The sequence below is a fragment of the Nipponia nippon genome, unplaced genomic scaffold (assembly GCF_047370975.1).
Source record: "Nipponia nippon isolate SJK-2023a ecotype South Korea unplaced genomic scaffold, ASM4737097v1 scaffold_12, whole genome shotgun sequence".
Taxonomy (NCBI): Eukaryota; Metazoa; Chordata; class Aves; order Pelecaniformes; family Threskiornithidae; genus Nipponia; species Nipponia nippon.
The window spans coordinates 18468084-18485959 of record NW_028262313.1 but is presented as its reverse complement, the minus strand read 5'-3'; the positions used below and the strand labels follow the sequence as shown (position 1 = coordinate 18485959).

Below are 17876 nucleotides of genomic sequence, written 5' to 3'. Positions count from 1 at the left end.
CTGCTCCAGTATAATTAAAGAATAAAATGTCAGCATTACGTGGAGATAGAACCGTATTCCCTTGCTTATATTTCTCCACTTGACAGAGTGGATCTAAAAAAAAAAACCCAACAGCCTACAGATCATAAAAGTGCTCATTACTTTAAACTAGTGGGCACTGGGCTACTATTCAGGTTAAGTCCCTTCCAACATCAAGTACTCTGTGATTCTTTGAACTCTAGCAGAGTCCTCTCTCTCTTATATTGCCATATCATTAGTTCATCGCAAAAGTCATTTTCGATGTTTCTTTTGAGGTCAGAAACATTAAAGGAGAGAAAGAGAAGTAAGACTGCGCAAAGTTTACATGAATTTCTGGTAGTATTTTGTGCATAGCATAGCATCTGTACAAACAGGTGCACTGGACATTCTTTTCACCTGCTAGATCACAACAAAAAGATCCTGATTTTTAGTCTAACAACCATTACACCATTTCCACTCCCACCATGTGGAAGCTTCAGGTTGCCCAACAGGAGATGCTGCAGAAAGTCCTGGAGAATAAATCCCTCAAAGAGTGCCTTCCCCTCACTGAGGGCTTTCATCACACTCTCAATGTCAAGTCAAGCTCGGTATCATTAAAACAGAGCTTCTAATCTTCAGCCCCCCAAATTCTCCACTCTGCCTCTTCGCTCCATCTTTCCAGGCACAATTAAGTATCCTGACTCTCCCTATGGTCAGAAAGTCAGGCATCCCAAGGCAGGGATATCTCAGGCCACACATTAGTGTAAGTTTACACAAAAATCTTTTAGGATTTTACTCTTATGCCTACACTAACAATGGTGTAATGATTCACAGATGAATATTACATCATCCAACATTACAGTTATTGCCAGAAAGTACTCTGCACCTATGTACACATTAGTAACAAACTAATGATAACATAATAGTACTAAAATATGTAAATAATAAGACAAACTAGGCTCTTTCTGAAATTCTGTTATGCCCTTTTACCTACAGGTGCGTAATTCACCATGGTAAGTTATATCCGATAGTGATTTTAACAGTGAGCAATCCTGCTTATAAATTTGACAGTAAAAGCTATACTCGTCAAACACCCTATCTTGAAAGCTGCAAAATGTAAGATTTTGGAATAAAACCAAAAATAGGATTTTCATTTATAACATACTTGCATTGAGTTATGTAATTTTTCTGCATACAACTTCTTAGAAATTGATTATTCTTTTATTATTTTTTTAAACAAAGAAAATAAATCAGAATATTAGTTACCCAAAATCCTGTAAAAATTATTCTAATGGTAACCTTAATGAATTTCATCTTTTTATAGGCATGAAAATTTAAAGTAATTAGTTTCTTCTATCTGTGCCAACAGAATTAGTAACGTATTAATTATTGTAGCATAAAAGGCGGAATAATATAACTGTTAATTAAACTCAAAATGTTGTTAAATAATTATTCTCAAGAACATAGATTTTACTAATTAAAGTATTATCGCTAAATATTATAGTTTCTCAAGTTATTTTATACAAATAGTACTGAATTCTTAACTAAATAATCAGTTGAACAGAAATAGTCAGATGATAAAAGCTATGCAGTTTGGAAACAATTATGGCTAGTTGCTTATGTATTTTGAAAGCAAATGCTTCTGCCCGAAAAATGTTTTGGTACTTGATAAATATTCATCAGCAGCACCTCCAATGAATTCAATACATTTACTCATCACTCAAAATCAAGAGGCGATGTATAAGTGTACTTAAAACTGGTATAGAACCAATAAACTATTTCAAGGTATTCACTCAAATAAATTCTACAAATAAGTTTGCAGGATCAAGCAGATCAGTTAGGCAGTGATCTGCATGGAATGTCCTCTTCCTGCTTTATCTCCTTCCTGCCTGTAGCTGACAGTAATCTGATATATAATGAATCTGTTACTTGCTTTTAAATGTAGATTGGTCTACCTTTCATAAGCATGCACTTACTTCATGAAGCCACTACACAACAAGACACAAGGAAAGGCAAGAAAAGGAAAAGTTTTCCTTGGAAAGGCAACTTTTCATCACAGCTTGATATTTATTAGTATCTCCGTTCTTCTCTATCAGCTTTCTTATCAAACTAAACCCGAAGAATTCTAAACATCGTGATCTCTCAGCACAGTGAGTTTGTATATAATACTAGATCTTACAGTGGCAGAGTCAAATTCCCCCATTTGTCTTACATTCACTTCAGTCAATATCAAAGAGTTAAGTTTATCTAAGTGTTCAATGGCACAGTCAAATACCTACATTTTCCAGAACTTTTTGAAATTTTTGAAGACTCCTGTTTGCACTATCAGAGACATACTACTTCTCAATAGGAGTTAACGATAGGCTGACATACAATAATAATAAGAGTTTGAGTATCCTAAGCATTTTAGTGTAACATTACACACCTTCTGCAAAGAGTTCTTCACGTAATTCAAAAGCCAGTTAAAATAAAGTTATGAATGTGCTTAGGTATTTTATTGCCTATAGCATTGATACAGAAAACCTCTTTAGCATTAAGCATCAGTCTAAGTCTTATTGATAGGATCTGAGTGCACAGATAAATACTTGAAATAGAAATACTGTACCAAATTAAAACAAAGTTTGACACTACTTTATATGCAGAGTTATCTAGTTTTAACCCACAGCAGTATTGATCATTGACAAATTGCCATCAAATTCATTAGATCACAGGCATACGCTTGTATCTGTACAGAGTGGAAGAGAAATAAGATATAAGTGAGAAAAGGTAGCAAGGGAAGGAAGGAAGGCAAAGCCAGAACGTGTGTAGTCAGAGATGCCCTTGATTCCAGGAGCAAAGAAGAACATACACTGAATTAAAACAAACAGAACTGCATAGAGGAGATAACCATCCTCCACCATCGACATCATCCCTAACAGCAACACATTTGAAAGCCTCTACAGTTTGGCAAGGCACTTTAGTAAAAGCAAACAAACAAAAAAAACCCCAACCAACCAAACAAAACCCAACCAACACAAACTAAACAAAAAACCCCAACCAAAACAACGAAACCCACCTTGGTGATCATTGCTTGGAAAAGGTCATGACAATCTTTGGTTTGGCCTGTATGAATCCCTGGTATGCGCTTCCCTAGGAGTTTAAAGGTAATATTTCTGCTGCTTAAAATGAACATACCTATCCTGAAAGTTATCCCACTAATATAGCATAGTATAGAGTATGACTACTATCGTAATTTTATTCTGTAATTTAAACATGCCATGTCTAATATGAAGGAAGCAAGGAAGAAGAAAATTATCTTTGCTTTGGATGCCTTTTCACAAAGCATATCAACAGTGAAGACAGACCATCCAAACCCATGAAGGCTGTTTTAATGTTCAAAGCGCAAGTTGCACTGCTCCTGCCAAATGTAAAAATTCCCTAAGTAACTAGTATCATATGCCAAAATTACATAGGAGGCTTACTGAAGGACAATAAATTCCCTATAGCTTGAGGATTATAAATACACAGACAACATTTCCCAGAAGCACGAGTAGTTTCCAGACTTGGCAACTCTAAAAATAAAAGGTCCTGGACAATTTGCTAGGCCAAAGCCTCTGAACTTGGTAGGTAAGAGAAAATGTGAGCCATTAAAATGGAGAAAAACATATAAAATTAATTATTGCAGTCTAAACAGGAAAGAAATACTGACTCGTGATGCATATTTATAACCTGTTCTTCTGGGAAGAGCAGAAATAAAACAGCTGAAACACTGGCCATTCACTTTATGGCATTACTATGTCCCTTCCAGGAGGCTGCAAAAAATACTGCTGTGTTGGTAATTAGCTATAACCTGTTAGAGAATCACCCTGTGAAAACAGTATTAAAAGACAGTAATTTTTGTACATGTGCCATCAGGTCCTCCCAAGCAGAAGAGATGTGAAACACTCTGAGGTTGTTGCCATTGCATTAAGTGAAGGACTTCATCCATGTACACGCATGCACCTCTGCAGATTATGATACAATCTTTACCCAATATTTTTTCCTCCGGATCTGGTCTCTTTTTGTTCAAAGCATGCAGGGTACAAATAAGAACAGCTTTATGTAGTAAAAGCTGTTGTGACCCAGAACCGTAAGAGGAACTAAGAGTAAATTGCCAAGAAAAGTGTAAGAGCACACTGCCAGCATTCAGTGATCCACGAGATCTAAAAAGCTCCGTGAGCCAGAGAGACCACTCTTAGAAATCGCTGATGGATTTTCCTTCCATGAATCCTCAACTCTGTTAAGTGTTCCAGCCTTTATTTACTACATGCTTTTCAAATCCACATTTTGGATATAATCAGATCACCTTTTCAATGGAAGCTTCAGTTGACAGAGCAAGCCATCTGCACTTCAGTAACTTAAAACACTTTTGAGAAAACATGCTCCAAACAAAACAGACTTTATAACATCAACAAAGTTCTTTTTCATTTCACACAAGTAACTTATTTTCATCACCTGTGAATACTGCAAAATGATTGCTATGAAAGAAAACCAAGCACTGAAACCACCTAACAAAACATCTGAATGCAAAAGCTGAGCGCAGAAGTACAAGCAACCAGAATTCTTTTAAGCATCACATTGTTACCACTAGGAATAAGGTGCCTTCTGAAATTTTAAACATGACGGTATTTCTTTGCATTCCAATTTTGACATAGACAGTCCCTCCATGTAATCATGTGCTATACACAAAAGCAGCAACTGGAACATTATTTATGTTACTCTTCTTTGGTTGTATGGCACTGTGAATTCTTGTAGAAAAAAGGAATCTAGCAAATTTTTGCAAGATCAAGGTGTAATTTGTGCTAATAGGTGCAAGAATTGTGCCCCTTGAGGCATCTCTTAGGTTTTGGTTTTTGTTTTATTCCCTTTTTTTTAAGCATTACCACAAAAAGCTTTCATTAACTGCCATTCAGATATACTGTCGCAATCCTTTCACCATAGTCCCAAACCAGGACAGATGTAGAAATACACTGGTAAGAGGAAAATGAAACAAAACAACACACAGCAAGCAAACCAAAGAAACCCTAATGCACCTATATCTCAGAATTTCTTGCACATTAGTTTTTCTTCTGAGTGGAGACTGGTATTTACATTACAAAGGGACCTTACCCTTTTAAAGAAAAGGCAGAATACTAAGAACACGTTAACTTCATGTGTAATGCATATATCTTAATAAAACATAGATCAGTGTCCTGTGGGGATATGGATATACAAAAACAGGATTTTGTTCAACACTTATAAAATTTACCAAAAAAAAAAAAAAAAAAAAAAAAAGAACAAGAGGTAATAATTTACCACAGGCAATCATTTAATCCACAGGGGCACACCAGAAAGTGAAGATTTTTGAACCCTACCACTGAAGCATTAAAAAAAAAAAAAAAAAAAAAAAAAAAAAAAAAAAAGCTATTCCACAATAGTGAACACTGCCATTCAGGCTTCTGTCTTGGTATCTACTGTACCCTCAGAGGCCCAAGCTCTGGTCACTAATGCTCCAGAAATTTGCCTCTCTCACCTTCCTTATCCTCAACCAAAGCTTTTACCCCATTGCTCTCCTACAACAAACTAACCACCATGGTGTGACCATACCAGTTAAGACATGCACAGACTAATAAACATTTGCTGTAGTATTTCAGAGCGGCACAGTCTGAAAGAAATTAGCAGGATAAAAAGAGAGAAAATGAGTATTCAATGGCACCATTAGGCTTTTTTAGCTTTACTTCAAGCTAATAGAGATTACAAGGAATCAGTTAATGCATAGACTTAGCAGTCCTTCCAGAAGTGATTCCACAGCAGATTACAAAGCCCAGAAAACGCAGGGTACATTCAAAGTTACCATGAACCATTTTGCTTTAAAAAGGATTCAAATCTAGGCCAGGTGCTCATAACAGCTTCTTTTTCTTTCATATTATTTTTATGTTTCTTTGCAGTTGAGAGAATAAAAATGTCGACATGCTACCGGCATAGCATATGTGGTGTCAGGCAAGAAACAGCTTGAAAGCTTTAGAGATTAAGGCAACCACCAAGCTGAGAGCTGGTGACAAAGGTGGCTGAATAAGTTTCCTATATTGATTCAAGTCTGGAAGAAATCTACCCCAGATCCACCAACTGGAACTTCACAATTTTATGGAAGAGATTTGGTGATGCTTATATGTGGAGCACTGTAATGGCAGTGCTTTAACCATGAAGTTGTTCTCATTTGTTTTTAGTTTTTAAACTCCTTTTTCATAAATGATCACAGAATATCTTACTTGCTTCAGGCTTGGCCTTCAAATTTCTGATTCGTACTAACAGTAACTTTTTCTACGTGTAATTTGCTTAGTCCCAGATTGACACATACCTGTAGTTCAGCAACTTCCTTGACTTATGTCTTGCATAGTAGCACTCAGCAGGTGTTTTTGGCCTTTTACATACCATGAGTTCATGTTACGACTTAACACAAAGATGATGTGACTGCTGAATTCTCTTTGTGAACCCCAAGTTCTTATCAGTGCTGACAATGTGTTTTCATGTGTGTGTAGTTGTGCTGTTTAAAGACTGAGTTGAAAAGTTTGCTTTCACCACTCTTTTCATGTTCCAAACAGGAGGAAGACAGAGCCTTGCATGCTTCCTTTTTTGAAGAATAAGGATAATCTGCCAATCCCATGTTAACATATTTTACCCCCAAAAAAGTTTTCATTTATTTTTTATTTTCATATAATGTATTATAATAAATATGATAATTATTCTGCAAGTTCCAGCTACAGTATTCATTTGGAAATAGCAAAAATTACACTCCTTTTTAGGAAATACAGTGATCTACCTAAAGAGTACAGGAGGGAAAAAAAGTAGTTGCTGGAAAGAAATCTATAAATTCAAAGTATTTATCATCCTCTCCAAACAAACCAGTACTGACCACTTCCTTGCATTAATGGTTTGAGGTTCAAGTACTCACTCACCTTCAAGTCCTCAGAAAGAAGCCTTTCACTCTTCAATCCTCATCATCAATATATAAATTCTACTCCAGTCCTCTCTTTCTACAAATGCTTTCTTCAGTACAGTTTCTACATATATTTGGATTTTCTGACAGCTCATGAGACTGGAAGGTCCTCTTCCGTATGTGAACGTGAAATGACATCAGAGAGAAGATAGGACTTTCCAGCTACCAGAGACAAGTGCCTATGAAGATCATACCCGTTTCTTGTAGCTCTCATTAAGAAAGCCCAGGACTGGCGTCTTCCACTACCAGTCACTCTTGTTTTATGACAAAAATACAAGATCAAAATGATTTATTCTGAAAGTCAGTTTCTCAAAATGAGGTCTGGGTTTTGTCTGGATGCCAACATTGACGTAAAAGGCAAGGTTTCGGGGATGCAGTGTTGTACTACAGGTCTGAACTAGGGGGTGAGAGAGTTGCTAAGTAACACACCTTGGGAAAAAGGCACTAAACCCCATTAATTAGCTCTGAAAAGCAGCAGCAAACAGGTACTCCTTCGGAGCCAGAGCGCTCTGTTCCAGCCTTGTCTCAGCAATCTCCACACCATATCACTGTATGCTGTGCAACCATCCCCTTTCCATTGGTATTTCAGCTTGTTGATGGTATGATTCCAACACAAGGATTCCCTGGCTTGCTTTGTTCTCCTGTAAGAGGACAAGGAACGAGTAAACTTTTTCAAACAGAACACCAACTGAGGTATTCAGCTCCTGTGAGCTACTAAATAGCATAAAATCTCAAAGCAGGGACAATCCTGCTTTGGAATAGTTTTTCCATCACCACCAGATGCCAATTTCAAGCTTAAGAATGCAGCAAGCATATGTTGTTTACCTACTTTGCTTGTTATTATCTCTTGATGCCAAGAGGGTCAAAGGCTACCACTATTAGAGGAAATGCAGTGCATTTTTTATTACCATAATGCATCAGAAAATTCAGACTGAGCATTAAATGTAAACATAGGTACAAAAGGCCAGCAATTTTTAAATGCTGCTTACCACTTAACAACTGTTTCTCATTTTGGTTTGGCAATACAAACTAAACCTCTGTAGTCTAAGTAATAGAAAATCTTTCCATATTATTTCAAGACAATCATTTTGGTAAATGCAAAAAACCATCATCGTCACATGCAAAGCTACTTGATAAAGAAATTTTTAGAATATTCATCATTAAAGTCTTGTGCTCTAGTTATATTTAAATTTTATTAAATGCAACATATTCATTGAAAGAAAATATGGACTTCATTTTGTTTTTTGCAAAAGAATAATCATAGCGTAGAGAAATAAATTATGTCATCAGAGCTTTGATTTGCTGGTTTGATCCAATCACAATTCCATCAGAGTTTGGTTATCAAAGCAGAAATTATCATTGATCACAAAGTCTTTAGTGACTACCACCTGACTGTAAAAGGGCAACTTCTCACTAATGCTTTCGTGTACCTATTAATGTAAGAACTGCCAGGGTCTGTGGTGAAGTAATGAACATATTCTTTAAACTTTTAATTACTCTGGAGTTCAAAAGCCCATGAATTAAAAAAAAAATATGGAAACATTAAATACCTAGGATGCTGGATATGAGTTTAATATACAACTGTTAGCTACAATATTTATCTAACAAATTACAAAATTAACAATTATTTACAACATTAACTATTCACTATTACAACAATATTTAGCTAACAAATAAAAACGAATGCATAGTCCACTTTACATATATTCTGGGTTTTGTTACACAGTTTGAGAATTCTTAAGATTTCTTTTAAAGTCGCACTAACGGCATTAAATGCAATATATAACTTTTTACTAAAAGCACTGGTAAGTCACTAAGCTTTAGCTCTTGGTTTAAAAGGGGAACCTCTTTCCCCCTCAACCCAGATTTTCACTTTAAGTACAGAATATTTTCACTGGTTTTCTGTCTCCCCGCTTCAGCTAGTAAGGAAAAGGGGTCTGTGAAAGCAATGCATTTGTGTAAGTTGGTTCTCATAGACTTCCAAGACTTGCCTAGAAGCTTCACCCCTGGGTTCATGAGAACCCACTTCCAAGTTTCAGGGTTGCCCAGCTACTGATGAGTTAACTGCAATGGTAAAAACATCTGCAATTTTCACATAACTGGGAAACGGGGACTCATGTCAAGATGTAAACTTCCAAAATCTTTCTGAGGAACGTTAACCCCAGGAACTCCAGAAAGTACTATAATAGATACCTCTTCTCTTTTATCTCCTACTGGAAATGTTTCAATATTTGGGGAAAAAAATACCGTTGTTATCTCCTTCACGCAGACGCTTTCAAAACTTCAGCTGTTTTTCAGATACTTTGTTTGGAATAAATAGCATTTAAACTAGAAAGAATCTGATTTGTGGACAGCTCTCCTCTCTACTCATCGTCTACTTACAATTTCAAGTGTGCTAGAATTGAATCTCACAGTCAAAAAAGAAAGGAGCTCAATATTCTTCTTACAGCATCCAGAGGGTCTAACGCAGACAATGTGGGATGATTGATGACATTCTTCTTCATCATCATTACCTCTGAGAACCACTGTTAGTAACCTGCAGAGGATAATAAACCTCTGGGAAGTGGGGTTTCTAGTCAGATAGAGTTGATCCTGTCTTAGAGAGCTTGACACCGGATTAAACAACTATTTTCTATTATTTGATATTGTCTCCTCTTATGTTGTTGCACTGATTTCTCTGACTAATTTCTCTATGGATGCTACAGGATGAGAAGGTACTCGGTCCTTGGTGGTGGACAGCAAAATTAAAGTACAAAACCTGTTTTTTCTCCTGCACACTGAAACAGAAAATTCCAAAGCTGTTCCACTTCACCATCACTTGCTTCCGTGGTTCCACTGGCTGCGTATTAAAGCTGGCTTTGACTGTCTAGCATCATTTCCATTCGCCATCAGAGATGAGATTGTTAACAACAAAAAGGTTATGGAGAACTGCCATACCATTCCCTTGATAACCAAAATCTGTCTAACAGCCATAGCCTGCAATGATAGAGCAGGAAAAGGACCACAAATATAAACATCGAGGCTCCCTGCCTTGCTCCTACACCATGAAACTCGGACAGATCTTGTACTGTCTGTGGAGGCTCAAAACCAATAAAAATGGTAATACCATAAAGGATGCATCCAACTCTATGAACCCTACCATCTTCCTTCTGATTTTTAAATAGCAGTAAACAAACTTCTGACAATTTGAGCAAAGGTGAATTAAACTTCAGTCTGGACAAACTGCGTGACAGTGGGAATAAGAAACAGATTATAGTTCTATTTATCCTTTTATGTCTTTTCCCCTACCTTTAAAAGTATCTACACATCTTTTTTTTCAATTTTGCGATAAAAACTGCAAAATCATTGCTGAAAAATGAGGTCAGCTGTTCCTTCTCTTACACTCTTAATATTAGTAATGGGCAGTAAACAAAGTAGAACCAACATCACTAAGTTATTTTGCACACAGTAAAGAGGATTCCCCCCCTCCTTTTTCTTACAGGGGTTCTGATCTTGGACTTAAAACAGAAGCTGGAAATTAATAATTTGGGGTTTTACATTGATTTTGGTTTCTATCAGAGCATTTATTTCCAGGTTTCCTCCTCTTGAGCAGGCTGCTAACATTCCCTGTGACACTCGGAGCTCAATAGCAAGTCCCCTTTGGAACACAATAAAACAATCAAATGTGTGCTCTCATTTAGACACCAGCTGAGCTCTGCCAGCAATTGACAGCTTGGCTTATGAAAGGCCTGACAGTTTTGGCTACATTTGTTAGGATACTCCTCTTAAAAGAGGACACTCATCTAGGGGAATATTCTTCGCTGTAAGAGCATCAGGTTACAGCCTTCCCTGTTCCTTATCTTTTCATCACTAACATTCTGGATCCTATATGCTGAAAAAATTAATTCTAATCTTTTCCTCTTGAAAGATACAGAGTTTCCCTCTTTAATTAGTCCTTCACAAGCTGACCATATCTAAATGGAACACTGTGCTCTAAACCCTAAAGAAATGGTTAGATCTGCCAAGGTACCATTAAACACGGTTATCCTCTGAATTTTCCTCCTGTTCTGCAGCCTAGGGCAAAGTCTGCGTGTGGTAGTTTCATACACCATCTACTAATTGGTGGTAACTCAATCGGAAAAAAAGTGGCATTACTTCCTGAAGGACAAGAGCAAGTTACTTTGATTTTCCAAGTAGGTCATTCCCTCTTCAGATGAAGAACGACTGACATTCAGAAGTAACACTAATACAACAGTGGCAGTTGTTGTCAAGAATGTCAGCTTCTTCCAGCTTTGCAATACCGCAATGACATTTCACACCTGCCTTGTTTTGATCTACTGTAGATTTAAAATGAGTCGGCACATACCTTTACATGCCAGTACCTTCCCACTGGGATGTCACCAGTCACCATTACTTACAACTTTGTTACATCAATATCTGTCAGTACGCAGTTTAAGCAAGTTCATATTTTCCACTGTTGGCTGTTACCTTCTGTGTTTCTAACTTTCAACCAGTAACTTCTGCTTCTCAGTTACACACAGTCAGAACGCTTTAATGTGCATGCTTTAATATGTAAGCCACAAAATGATGGATAAAAAGTGACCCACAGAAATTCAGTGATTTCAACATTCAGATATTTCGGTTTGCAATTTTTACATACAAAAGAAGCTATTTCAAACCTTCTACAAATTTAGCAGGACATTCTCCGCCTCCTGATCAAAGGTTTTCCCAGAAAGACTTGTACAATCAGGTTTCTAACTGTAGGGAAATGAACACAGTTCCTGCTATCTTTGTTTTCCAAATCTCAAATATTTCGAAGATAAGATTTTGCAGAAGACAGAGCTTCCAAAGAAGAATACACTGTAGACTAATTATCATGCTTTTCCAGTGATCTTTAGAAAAGTTGGCACATTATCCAACGAACACCATAAATTAGTTTTCCATGCATAACGCTTTTTCTTACTGTATGGAAAGGCTCACTTGACACAATCATGCCAAAAACATCATTTAATAACATTAGCTCAGTTTGGGGGAGAGGGGAAGGGGGAATCAATCCTCTGAGTTTCAAAGATGAGTGTAAAAATATAACCCCAAATTGCTAAAGGCTAACAAAAAAGGGGGGAAGGGGCAAAAGAAATTGAAGTTACTTTTGAAAGAATCATTAAATCTTAACGGCATCTCATCAATTATGCGTTGTTGAGTTAGGCAATCTTTGCTCACACCTTCAAAACAGCACATACATGCTGTTTTATACTGTCTTTCCACTTACCAGGAAAATATGTGTTAAAGAAATAAGGAACATTATCCCTCCAAAAGCCAGTTTAATTTGGGTAGTCTTGCTGCTGCCATGATGGTCTAAGTACACAAGCAAGCCCCAGTTTTTTTCAGCTTCTTTTTTTTTTTTTTCTTTCTATGTTGTACAAGCCCCATTTCAAGTGGCAAAATTCAGTATCTTCCATGATTTATCTGTAACTTTGCTTATACAAGAAGTTGAGCACAAATGGGGCCTAAGTTTTCTCAAATTCTCTCCAGAACTGAAAAAGGGTCTGCGAGATTAAAAGCTTTCCTACTTTTTTACAATTATGGTAATTAGTCTAACAAAAGATACGAACTCTATTACAAACCTTGTTCTAACATAGTGCTTTGAAAATTTTGTTTAATTCGCAAATACACACATACCCCACTTAACAGAATATTCTCCTTTCTACATCATAAAAATTCATGAAGCAATTCAGTCACAGACCAAATTACAGTCTAAATTACTGATCATTACATTTTGCATTCAAATTCCGATTGCAGATATTGCTCTTTGTGGATTTGTGATACCATTTCTGTAAGGAACATATACCTGCAAGTCCTCTTTAATTTCATAAAAATCATCAAGTGCTCAACATTTTTTGACCTGACAATAAAACAACCAAACCTGAGAACAACAAAACCCAAGCCCTCCCTGAACCCCAACCTCAGGCTTTATTTCTGCAATTATGAAATTTATGAACACTTCTATTTTGATAAACTGTCATTTTCTAAGTACACGGAAGTTTACAGTTTTTAAATTTACAGCTTAAAACTTATCCACAGGCTGATTAATAACACCTTCTCTTCACTTCAAATCTGGATTGAAGTGCACAGATTTAAGCATGTAATTCATATAATTTTGCCTTATTCTTTAAAGAAGCTCAACTGGTTTTGAAGATCTGAGTTGAATTATGACAGCTATTCTGATATGCTTAAATTAAAATCCAGCGTTGATTGCTAATAAGAGCAGCACCTTGCTGAGAAGGTCCTTTGCCTAAAAGCTTGCAACTCCTGGGGGTCAGAGGGAACAAAAGGAGCATTTTCAACCATTCCACTAATGGTTAGTAACTTCTGCCGTTTTCAGTAACCCATGAAACAAGGGTTCCGTTCTCACTTGTTGCGGTATTGGAGGACTTATTCTTTTCATGTACACAATACTGTAGAATCTTAGAGTGAAATCGGATACACTAATTTCACGCATGTGATCAAGTACTTAAATAGGAAAGTCACCAATTGAAGCAAACACCTGCTGAAGCTAGCAGACGGCTCACACACAAGGCTTTAATATCTGTTCTGCAGGTGACAGCAGAACTACAACAGAAGCGAGTAAAAATAGCTTTTCCAAGCTCTACGTTCACTGTAGTGAGAAATTCTTTGTGCACATTGAATTCAGACAAAATTCAAACTGAACAGAAAGGCCCTGCTTTTGTAAAATGGGTCACTCATCTACTTAATCCTGGGAGAGCAAGCTCCCCTTGCATACGTTCTGACTAATCAGACTTGATGGCACTGAACTATGACAGACCGAAAAAGGAAAACTCCCGAACAGCTGCTATTTGAGCTTATTGACTGGTACTAGTCTTTGCTATTTCCAGAGCGTATTAAGGAAAATTCTCTTACTCTGATATATGGCCATCACCTTGACATAAACTGCATGATGTTTCCTTCGTTGGCATATGTTTCAAAGACAGAACACATGTTGATTTTTTATGGTAAACAACACTCCCTGGCATCCTTTTCCACAAAACCATACATAGCAAGCACCTTACAAAGCAAGCAGAGTTTGTCCTAGTCCCAAAACTAGCACTTGATCATAAGATGCCTTATAAGAGTCCTGTTCCATTTGCTAGCTGATACGTTCTTGTAATATTTTAATTTCTTTAATCAAGCCTCGTGTCATTTCTACTGCTAATCACTATTCTGCCATATGATAGTGATTCAATATATTGTTTGGAATAATGTTCCGGTTCCTTCAAAAATACAACGCAACCATTAATACTCAAATGGCTAAATGCTCAAAGGGCACTTACAGGTAGAACACTGATGAGTTCAAATTCTTCCAAAGAGTTAATGTTTCATTCAATATTCTTGGCCAATCCCCCTACCTAAGCAAGAGCTACCTACCAGAGTCAGAAAAGCAAGAGGATCTAGTTAGTTATAGCTTTAAAATAATTGAGATTACTTTCTCCAGGGTGATGTACAATTCAGTTTTTCCTTAATTCTTCCTATGTCTACCTTCATAATTTGGAATCATTCAACAGAACTACTACACTGTTCACTAAAGATGTTATACTCATTCAAAGGGAAGATCCACTGAAATAAATTTATAAGGCGTCTGCATTAAAAAGAATAGGTTCTGATTTTCTAGCAGCTTTATAAACTATTATGACAATATTCTTACTTACAAATGGTAATGGAATGTTAAAGCTCTCTGAAGGCTTCAAAACTTATTTTAATTGTGCGTGCATGACTGGTAATTGCTTCCCCCCCCCATAACACTGCATGTGTAATTTGATTATCTTAAACCATGAAGGACAGTAACCTTTATTTCAACACACTTTAAAAAAGAATCTGGCAAAATAAACTCATATATAATTAGATCTCATCAAGACATAAATAATTCCTGACACACTACACTACTGATAATTGAACTTATGACTAATATTAAGGAAGAAATATTATGTGAATGATTTATGAAAAAAGCTAAAGAAGATATCCTCATGCAATTCTTTCATTTCCTAGTGGAAATAAAAATACTCATATTTTTAATAATACATTATTTCATTTCCTGTAAGATATTCCCCACTTACGCTGAATACTAGTAATGTTTACAATATTTTTCCAGCACACTGTTTTTAAAGTGGTAATTCCAACTTGGTATTTTCCTCCCCTCTTTCACCAAGACCTTTTATTCCCGATGGATTAATTACCATAAGAAAATTCTATGACTTGCTTCAGGATGCGGGAGTTGGGTTGGTGTAAGTGAGGGGAAGGGCTTTAGTTTGCTTTCAGGGGAGCTGCCATGGCTCACCTTCAGGATCAGCTTTATGAGGGGCCACAGATGAGTACTGATGGGGTTTGCACATCAAACCTTGGCTCCTAGCTTGGCAAGGACTCTTTTGCAGGCAGTACCATGGTAATCCTTACACCCACAGGGATCTGCCAGTTTAATCTAATTTAGAAATTTTTCATATGGTTGGAGGAAAGAAAATGGTTTAACTAGCGAAGCCTCTAAACATTGTCTTTGGTTCATGTTTCAATCTCCCACCACACCAAAATATTTGATCTCAACATGCACTCAAAAAACACAAACAGTCCCAAGCTTACAGTGAGAGTTACACCTAAAAATAGATTGATCTTATAAGGTAATTAATTTATGGAATTCATTGAAGCTTCTCAAACATTGCATCAAAACTGGGTCTATGATTAATATGCCTGCTTCATCATGATAATTTCGGTTTTCATTAGTATAACAATAAATGCAAACCCGAAGGTGGGGTAGCTATACAAGGCACTGCTTTCACTAACTACCTTTTAGCAACTCATGACAAACCCACTGCGAGCCAGTTAAAGTAACAAAATTCAAAAGTTGGAACATTTCTAAAATTCAGAAGCTAGATAAGATCTTGTAGCTGTCTGTGCTTATTAGGCACATTATGATATAGCTTTTTTCTTTTTTTAAAGTGTTCGCTATGAGGAAAATACACACCTTTCACTTAGATACTTTTTTTAAATTTTATGAAAACAAATCCTCAATGCTACATTGTATATCATAAAACTTTAATTTATACACTTTATACTACAAAACACTGACACTAAAATCTAAGAGATGCACTACTAAAGCTGGTTTAAGAAACTCTAAAGTAACCGCGTACAAATACCACTTGCCATTCTACTGCAGTCTATCAGTGGATAAATTCCAGCTTGTGTCACTGATTTCATCTTGGAAGGAAAACAGAAGGAAAAGAAGCTGCTATGGACACAGAGGGACAGAACGAAACTGTGGGGTATTACACTTAGAAAGCATCAATGCATTTGCATGCACCATCACTAGAAGACCAACAGGTGCGCAAATAACATTTTCTAAGAAATACAAATCCTTAGCACATACAGACCTCCAAAAATTCTGTTTAATGAGTGCTACACCTTTTTGTCAACGTCAGTCTCTTTCCATAATTAATTTCCTAGTATCCCACAGAAAAAAACATGCAATGCATCGTATTGCAATCCCAGCACATAGCTATAAGGTGTCTAGCATTAGATGTGCACTAAGTGCTGTTTCATTTATTATATTAGACTTAGCAGAAAACACAGAACTTAACTGCACAGGGCAGGACAGGACTATAACTCAAGCTGAATTTTTCAAGAAGTCTGGAAAACTATCAAAGGCCACTTACAGCAAGAGCTCTCTTGGTTTTTATGGATGGCACTGAATGTGAACAAATGCCTTTTCCTTTTTTATAATAATTGTATAGTATTTAAAGATCATGTATGACCTACAGTTTAGCAAGGCTGTGGGAAACAGACTTATAAACTCCAAAAAAGGACAGGAAAAACTAACTTGTGCTTTTAATGTCTGGAGACAATGGAAATAAGGGTAAATTTTAATTCATGAGTTTTTTTCAGTGTATACCAAGAAGCATGGAAAGATCCTTAATTTATTTCTTCTTACAGCTTAGTGTAAAGGTAAATAGACTATCCATTAGGTTTAAAATTGTATTTCACCAATTCCATTGGATATCCAAGACCTTATCATCACAATATTGGTTAAAGTATGGCAGCAGTAAATGTCATGTCTGTCAAGCTGTACTGTTCTGAGCCAATCCATGTTAGATTTACTCTGAGTAAATGTCAGTGCTATCGAGAGCTCCCAGAAAAAGCAGATTTTTCTTTACAGACAAGCATTTAACAATAAATTGTCTGGCTAGTACAACAGCAGCAAGCTAATGACTAGGTGTTGCTTCCTGAGATGACTTGAAAGATGTTACACAACTGATTTTTCATCTCAAGGCAGTTTTCACACTGTTACACAGCTACCTCTCCCCACTCCAGGATGACACTTACCAACTGGCTGCATATCCTGGCCTGCACATGCCTAGGTTTTCCTAGCCACTCCAATATGCTCCTTGGAGGTGCACTTTGCCAGTTACCTAAAGCAGGAAAATTCCACACAGTAACTTCAAGGTTTACACAATCTGACCTCTTATCCCACTGCAAAGCCTGTCTTGGGCAAACACAGGAACTGACTGGCTGTGGCAGACACGTGGCATTGCTTGGAGCTGCAAAGAAACCAGAGAGCAAAGCTGAAGCTGGGAACTGCCCTCCCAGTGGTGCCACGCAGGTCCTGCCTCTTCAAACGAGCTGCCTCTCCAAACATGATTCATACAAAGTTTACATTCAATACTTGATCCAACACAGCTGATGCATTCTCCTGTCATTGCCCAGTAGCAATTCTCACATATTAGACATGTAGAAAGCTGAGATAAGCAGTTCTCTGTTACTTTTTATCTTACCTGTAAGTAAATGTCCTTGGATTTATCAGGTTCTGTTGTTTTTAAGACCTGCCTCTAATCTTCATCCTTACAGATTCACTCTAAATCCCCAGCCC

The 17876-nt window shown here is 36.8% G+C and overlaps 1 long non-coding RNA gene across 2 annotated transcripts in view; it reads right to left on the bottom strand.

Annotated features, from left to right (window-relative positions):
- Nucleotides 1–17468, bottom strand: part of LOC148056736 (uncharacterized) — a 101431-nt gene extending 83963 nt beyond the window's left edge. For both annotated transcript variants that reach the window (XR_015702777.1, XR_015702776.1), the window contains exon 1: nucleotides 17333–17468. This is a non-coding gene — a long non-coding RNA (uncharacterized LOC148056736). The remainder of the gene's footprint in view (nucleotides 1–17332) is intronic.
- Nucleotides 17469–17876: the final 408 nt, after the last annotated feature.